General features: G+C 39.0%; 1 protein-coding gene across 1 annotated transcript in view; it reads right to left on the bottom strand.

The window, feature by feature from the left end:
* The window catches only part of LOC107586203 (uncharacterized), a 32977-nt gene that overhangs the window by 12069 nt on the left and 12264 nt on the right, over positions 1–8644 (bottom strand). The gene's annotated exons all lie outside the window — the stretch shown is intronic.

Here is an 8644-nt window from a genome sequence, read left to right as displayed (position 1 = left end):
GTGGGGGGGGGGGGGGGGCGTTCTGGAGCCTTTATTTGTAAGAATGTGCTTAAAAATACAATCTATTTTACTTCTGTAATGTGACTATAAAGCAAAACTATAAAAAAAAAAATCATTTGAGCTGGAGCAAGTTATTACATATTAATGAAAAATTTACAAAGACATTCTTTTTTTAAATAACAGAAATTAATATGAATCATTTGCAAACAAACAAAGGTGTTTAAACCGAGTCCATTATTATTTCACATTGCTAAATTGATTTGTAAACGAAGAAGTGTGATTTGAAAAGTAGGGGATGCATTTAAGGGTGGACAATGATTTGTGGGGTGAACTATATTGATACTTCCTAATGCCCCCCCAGTTATGATGACTACTATGCCCCAGTGGAGAAGAGTGTGAGGAAAATGTTAGTTGCCTTTAGACTTTGTGAAACAGCGCATGGAGATGATGTGATCAGATAATGAGTATAGCACCGCATTAACATCGCCATTATCTGTTTTTGTGTCATTTAACATTGGTATGGCGTACGAACGTACGTGAGTGAGCCTCCGCACCAAACGCTGATTGTATGTCTGTCTACAGGCAAGGAGAGCGATAACATCTGTGTAATTTTAACATGATGACGGGCCCCACGGGAGCCAGTGCAGAAGATGATCTGAGTTGAGCTAAGTACTATTAATCATTTAATTACCACTGGCTGATTCAGTCCATCAAAGCCCTCTCTGCATCGCCTCATACAAATTCTACCCATTATGAGGTCAGTCATGCCCTCGTCAATCAAATCGCACCACCCCCAACCCTCAGCCAGCCGTCATACCAGCTTGTGTTTTTACAGTGTGCAACGATATGTGACATGAAAGGAACAGTACCTCTTGTCCTATTCAGTGCTACACTCAGTGAGTCAGATGGCTGTGTTGGTTTACAGCAATATGTTTAATAATGAGGCCTATTATGACTGAAGATTAGCGCATAAGCCTCGGCACAAGGACGAAAGATTCATTGAGGATATTTAGATGAAACAGACGGAGGCCAGCGTCTGTGAGGATGAAAGGATGTAGTTGTTGTCGCCTTTGTGTCTCATCTGTTGACTGAATATCACCCATCACTGTGCAAGAGCTGCATTACAAAACACGATATTCCATTTGCATTCATTGTAGCAATATTGCCTCTCAGTTTATAATGGCTTTATTCTCCACACTCCAAAGGTATTATAATCTCTTTGATTTTATGTGAATAGGAGAGCGTTCACTCTTAGGATTTGTAAACATATGTTCAGAATAATGCTGTCTATGCTTCACTTACTTGCTTTTCCTCGAGTGTTGTTTAGTCTGCAGATCCTTGACTTCTTAACTTTCTTTGTAGATTCCCCCGGATATGATTAATTTTTTTATGCAGATGCCATAACAGAAAGTAGGGTTTTTTTTAGGTATAAGCAAATAAGAAACAGCATATAGAATATATGTGACTATAGGCTCACATAGTTGATTTAACAGGTGCTTATCAATGAATCGTAACATGGATGTCATATTTGACGCAGACACAAAGCAAGCTGTGAGAGATAGAAGTTCAGCAGTTTGGATTTAATATAACAATATTAGATTTAATATAAATATAATTGAATATATTAGATTTAATATAAATTTATATTTAATTTAATATAAGATACGTTTTCAAACAATTAAAAAGTCTGGGGTTACAAAGGTTTTTTATTTATATATATTCATTTAATTAGCAAGGATGCTTTAAACTGATCAAAAGTGACAGTAAGGACATGTTACAAAAGATTTCCATTTCAACTAATTGCTGTTCTTTTCAACTTTCTATTCATCAAAGAATCACTGATTCCACGAAAATATATCAAGCAGCACTACTGTTTTCAACATTGATAATAATAAGAAACATTTATTAAGTACCAAATCAGCATATTAGAATGATTTTAAATGATCATGTGATACTGAAGACTAAAGTAACTGCTGCTGAAAACTCAGCTTTGCATCACAGGAATGAATTACATTTTTAAATATATTCAAATAGAAAACGGGTATTTTAATTTGTAATAATATTTCACATAATGCATTTGTGTTCTCTTATGATTTTTTTCTTCAAGTTGTATCTTGGTGGGTGGTTTTTAACAGTGTTTTCTGAGTACAGAAAGGTGTCAGGTGTCCTCTGGCGAGCAAAGACCTTGTTGTTCCAGATAATGTTTTGATAAGGACATACCTGCTCCACTACATCCCACCATCGCCTCCACTAACTCACCCACACTGCCTCTCCGTTCTGAACCTCTCTTAAGGGTAAAGAGACCAGATTTCAAAACCACACAATATTTAAATTAACAGATTGTAGGCTACACCTTCATAAGTCATGTGCTAATTAAATAATTTATGCAAATAACTGTACAAAGTAGCTGCTATTTATTTTAATATTGAATAACTATAATATTAAAAAACTGTGTATACATATGTACCTTCACTAAACAATAAAACTGCTAGATAAGTATTATGAAAAAAGCACTATTTACAGCTACAGGGTTCTAGGGTTAGACCGCAAATCAAAATGTACAATGTATACACATTGATTTCGATGCCGATATAAAATTGAGCAACATCATGAATATTTCGGTGATATTAACGGACTTTTCACTTGGCCATTCAGTTTCCTTAAGAACTTGTCATTAGACAAATTTTGCTACCCTTTCTTGGAAGAAAGATTTTGAGAGGCGTCTGTCAATTAAACTTTAATTGGAAAATTACAGGTGGTAGGTTTGAATCCCTTCCACGAATTGGTTCAAATTGTATTAAAGTGATTCAGAACTCTGATTCAATAATTAGTTTGCATCGAGACTCAAACATTCACAAAAAGTCTTTGTGACAGTATTAAAATGTTTAGGTATTTTTTAAAATTAATTTCTGAATATTTTTTTAACATTGGTTCAAATAAATTAAAATATTAAATATGATTTTATTCATATAGGGAGAAAGAGTGGAAAACATGCCTTGATTATTTTTTATTAAGTTATGGTATTTTACTACTTGCCGTGAATATTTGGAATTTACTTAGCAACGATTAAAGAAAAATCAACTTTTAAATCATTCAGAGCAAAAACAAAACATACTGAATACCATAACAAAGCAACCCAGACATCAGTGGTTCAACCAGAATTTTATGAATCTACAAGAATACTTTTGTGAGCTAAGAAAACAAAAAATAACGACTTTATTCAACTTCTCTTCCAGTCAGTCTCTGCCACCTTTCACAAGAGTACCATGCCACATACGTGTGCATTCCTCTGCTTGTAAACAAGGCGCATCAGTGTTCTACGTCAGAATGCCGGCTCCTGCGTCAGCAGCATCACACGCATGTGTCGTGGTACTCTCGTGTGGCTTCATAAAATTAAGGTTGAACCACTGATGTCACATGGACTATTTTAATTATGTCCTTACTACGTTCCTTGAACGTGGTAGTTGCCTTGCTGTCTATGCATGGTCAGAAAGCTCTTGGACTTCATCAAAAATATCTTAATTTGTGTTCCGAAGATGAACGAAGGTCTTATGGGTTTGGAACGACATGAGGGTTAGTGACAGCATTTTCATTTTTGGGTGATCTATCACTTTAATGACACAAACTCATATATGAAACAAATTGATATGACTGCATTACTGACAGTAGAGACCATCTGAGAAGTCAAAAGTTTTTATTGTGACTCTTTAGCTAGTCATGGCACAGCTGCAATGGCTGAGCAAACTGAATGAGTCAGAGCTGTAACCGCTTTGAGAATTCGCAAAGTTACATTTCCAGTTTCTTTTCATTTACATGGGTAGCCAGCACCCCACTCAGCCATTATTCTATAGCCACTTTCATTTTAATAAAAGAATAGATTCCATTTGATTGTGTTTCAGCAGAAGTCTTTGAGAGCGTTTAAAGGGTGACATCAGTTTGTTGCTCCCCATGCATATCCGCGTTTTAGATGAAGCTAATTGGATAACCACGGCAAGTTAGGTGCTAAATTGTTTTTTTGTTTTGTTTTTTCAGGCGATGAACTACTTTTTTTAGTCAAAGCCAACCAGGGCAGTGCGCACAATTACATGACTCACGGAAGTGATCGGCCTTCTACCCACTTCTTCCAAAAATTCTTGAAGGTCAGAATAGTAGCATATGGCCTCAAAATCCACACAATACTGTAATTTAAGCAGTGCTTCAGCATTTAAGCATTCTTTCTGATCGATTTATAGTCACCATGTGACCAGTTTCTGTTTACGCAACTACAATTACTCGTAGACTTTCCTATACCGCTCCTTGATTGTTTTGATTGCAACTGTCAACTTTGGACAACATGGTGATTAAAAATTAGTCACATTCTGAGTCAGACATTGTGTAGCTTCTATGGTAAATCATGTTTATCTCTCTTACATACAAATACACGCTCCTGATAAATCAGGTGACTTGCCAGCATACATGAACACCATATAGTCTCTTGTTGTGACGCATCTTTGACGTGTGACATACAAGACAAACATCCACTTTTGACTTCTTTTCTTTCCTTCCTTTTTCATTTTTGTTACTTTCTTACTGCCATCTGGACTTTTTCATCTAACGCATACATTTTTATTGATTTGAAAAGAATGGAAAAAATATGGCAAAATATAACGGAGCCTGCGACAAATTTTAAAGTGACTGAAAAGGACAGAAGAGCAGAATAGTGAAAAAGTAGTAAAATTTTGTGGGAGAGAGACAAAAAGACAAATGCAGAGAGACTCACATACTTGGGGGAATCGGTCAATAAATGAAAAAACTGACTATAAAAATCGGGGGACAGTGGGGAAAGGAGATGAGGGATGGAGTGGCAGGGACTGAATGGAGGAGGGTAAGAGAGAAAGAGGTACAAGGGGGGACTGGGGAAGAGGGGGGTATAGAGATAGAGGGAGGGCTGGTGATCCTCAGGGCTGGATGACTCACTTTGCTGCAGCCGTTTGTGCGTCACTGGCGCAGGGCTGGAGGAGGAGATAGTAGAGAGGTCTGCACATTTAATTACAACCTGCCAATTTATATACAGTGTACACACACATATTCTCTCTCTCTCTCTCTCTACCCTCGCTGTCCCCCCTATAATGCCAAAATATGATAACATGAACGTTCAAGGACCCCCACATCTATACACGACAGCATTTCAGGCCACAAAATCTCTACACTCAGACTGATGTCCACACAAAACCACTCATCAATGCAAATGTAGAGTTCTGGCAGCTTGGCATTTTGTCAAAGGCGATGCAGAGAGAGAGTGTTTACAAGGATGTAAACCTTCACAATTCCAGGTGTCACACTATAAATTAAACGAAATGGATGGAAAAAGCCAGGCAAACACATCCCAGCTCTGGCTTTGAAGGCAAATGTATCTTGCCAGATAGTACAAAACAACATCTGACAAAAGTCGTACTTCAAGTGGAATGAAACCTCAAAGATCATCACCAATGCATTAACAGATAACGTCTTTTAAAAATCATGATGGCTCCAGGGCTCTGAGGGAGCAGACTATTCTCTGAACATTTCCGACTCACTGACATCGCCTTCAAGCAAGGCAAAGACACATATCACTGTGAAAGATGGGGACTTCAGGTTACAAGCCGCAGAGTTGTCTTGGCACACAATAGACGGGTATAAAAGCCATTACGATTGTTTTTGCCCATTTCCCACTCGCCCTTTACAGAGTACCCCGTGTATTTCATGAAACAATTGAAGCGTGTTTTAGTACAGCTTAGTCCGAGAGTCCCTCTGGGGGGTTTTTACTAACTAGAGAGCGTCGTTGAGAAAATTATCATAAATTATAAATCGAAAACCTTTCGTTGGCTCAGTCCTCATCCTCCTTCCAAACACACAACACACTCTCACTCACATACAGTCTCTCCCTTTGGAGCACGCCTCAGCCTTCCTTGAGCGGCAATTACCTCGTGAGTGCCCATGAGCCATACTCGCTAGACAATAGCCGCAATCAGCAGCCCTTTCTCAAGCCGCACACTCTGTTCCGGCTTTCTTGTGCAAGAAGAGAGCAATTTAAGCAAACAACAGCATTCCAAAGAAATCACAAAGACGGAAGAGACTGCATGCTGCGCTGATGATGGGCCAATGCGGCAGCGCACTCTCAAAGAACACGAGAGCAAAACATAACACACCACCATTTCATTTCTGCTCTAATATGGCAGCTGCTGATTGGATTGAAGGGATCATCGTGCTTTAGTATAAATACCCCAATGGAGCGACCTCAGAAAGCGAGACTCCGATCATTGTTCAATCAGAAACGGGTGAGCCGAGTGTGAAGCCATTGGCCCCGTCACTCAAGACATGGCTGTATTTTCAGAAATTGCATGTCGGCCTGCTAGCGCAGATCTCTTTTGAGATCATGGCGAACAATTCATAGTGAAATAGCGACATTTGTTCGCCATGATCTCAAAAGAGATCTGCGATAGCAGGCCGACATGCAATTTCTGAAAATACAGCATAGGAACCTACAGAATGAGTCAGGCTTTAGGTGACATCATAAACAGCTTGCCATTTCCACGCTTGAGCTGCACTCATTTTCAGTCAAATGGCTTTGAAACGCTTCAGCAATCACCCCTGGCTGTGAAATAAAGGCATTTTCTGTCCTTTTAAAATAAATTTCGATCGACCACCGAAAGGATGAGCAGCACACAAGTATAATAAAGCTGATTGCAGACCCCTATGCAGCAGCTCTGACACACAGTTCTTACTCGTCTGACAGTTTAATTCCCATGTAGCGCGTGGCATTTATGATGCATGTTTGTTTTTTTTGTGCACTCCCACTTCCACGCTGTTTCAGGAACCAGTGTTTTCATGAAATGACATGGCACAGCAAGCTGTTGTAAGCCTGAGGTGTTTTAATACTGTCAGAGTGCAAATGAGCAATAACAATCATGTAGACGTGATAAATGGAAAAGGTAGGATGAACAGACTGATACGGCGAGACGAAATCGCAACACAGAAGACAGAGAGATGGATGAGGGGGGCAAGAGGAAAGTGATGATTGATGCCAATGTGACGTTAAATGGGAAAAAAGGGCGGAGTGGGAAAGGAAATAACAAAAAAAAGAGAACTGGGCGACACTCACAATAAATCTCAGATTTGAGCCGCTGCTCCGCACTGCTGCGTGCCCACACTCGCTACGCAATGCACTTACACACTCTACACACCCTGTGACATCATGATGACAGAGCGAGTGGTCATGTGTATTGTCCGGTGATTGGATGACAGGTTATTCCGATGCTAAACACGCATGTGAAATAGTGTCTTTTCACATTAGTAAAGTGACCTATCGGGGACAGGCTCTCATTTTACATTCAGAGAGTGTGAGAGAGAAACAGACAGACAAAACAGATACAGAAAAAGGGAGACGGGGACACAAAGAGACAAAGAAATATGTATGGTGAGCAGGTGAGTCACCATCAAACAACGGTCAAAAACAACAAAGAGGGAATTCATTTTTTGATGACAAACATTCATTGTCATCCTTTCAGTTGTTGTACAACAGTACTCAGACACTTTGAAGTGGTGGTTAAGAGATCTAACAAATTCATCTTTCTTGCGGTGTTCATAAACAAACAGTTTGTATACACACACATGAATAAATAAATATACACATAGAAAGACAATTTCTCTTTCATCTGAGCTTCTTTGATATAAGGGATCAATAATGTGGAGGTTAAACAGGTTCAAAGAATAAAAAGAGATGAGAAAGGGCAACATCTTAGTCCCACATTTACACACACACATATATATATACACACACATAAACTGTTTATATAATTGGTCTATCATCCTAAGCTTTGAGGTATAGCATCAGAACAAGGATTAAAGCACACAAAACCATTACTATAGCACAAGCACACACAGGCCTCTGTGGGGATAACACACACACACACACACATACAGTCCCCTATCAGGCAGAGCGCATAAAAGGGACAGATGTCAAAGGAGTGTGATGGGAGAAAATGGTCTACCAGAAAAGACCACAATAAAGGAATAATTGTACAAGGCAATCTAACCATCATGGGTCGAAAGATAACATAAACGGACATAAAAACATGAAAAACAAAAGAGAGACATTTCTATTAGAATTTAGATCAAAGTATACACTAAGACATACACAGGTAAGCAGTCAGGCCATTTGGCAAATCCTGGTATTCAGAGGTTTTATTCTCTCCTCTCCCCCACGGTGAATGGCTAATGTGTGGTGTGCATGGTGGCGTGACACAGCTGCAGTGTGCTGGTCTGTCATCTCTGCTGGTTATTGTGTCTGAGATTAGCCTCTCCCATTCTCCCTAAAACCCTAAGGGCACTAGAGCCGAGACGATGGCTGTTATCACAGCGCACACAGTCTTTATCTGGAAAGCCGAGATGACGAGCGAGTGCTGTCACATGTTTGGCTGCTGAGGTGCCCGTCTGTGACGAGCCCATGTAAGAAGCATGTGTGTTCATATGTGAAAATGTGCTGTTTAGGATTTAAAAGTTTGATTTATTTTTTTATTCATTTGGATTTTTACATTCTTTGTTTATAATGTTTAAATTAGTAATTATCTTGAGATGTTTAAAATGTATTTTTGTTTTGTTGTTATTTTAATCATTTTTATTCTTC

Source organism: Sinocyclocheilus grahami, unplaced genomic scaffold (genome assembly GCF_001515645.1).
Source record: "Sinocyclocheilus grahami isolate Dianchi unplaced genomic scaffold, SAMN03320097.WGS_v1.1 scaffold78.1, whole genome shotgun sequence".
NCBI classification, from domain to species: domain Eukaryota; kingdom Metazoa; phylum Chordata; class Actinopteri; order Cypriniformes; family Cyprinidae; genus Sinocyclocheilus; species Sinocyclocheilus grahami.
The sequence above is the reverse complement of the archived record's forward strand: the minus strand, read 5'-3'. Positions and strand labels throughout refer to the sequence as shown.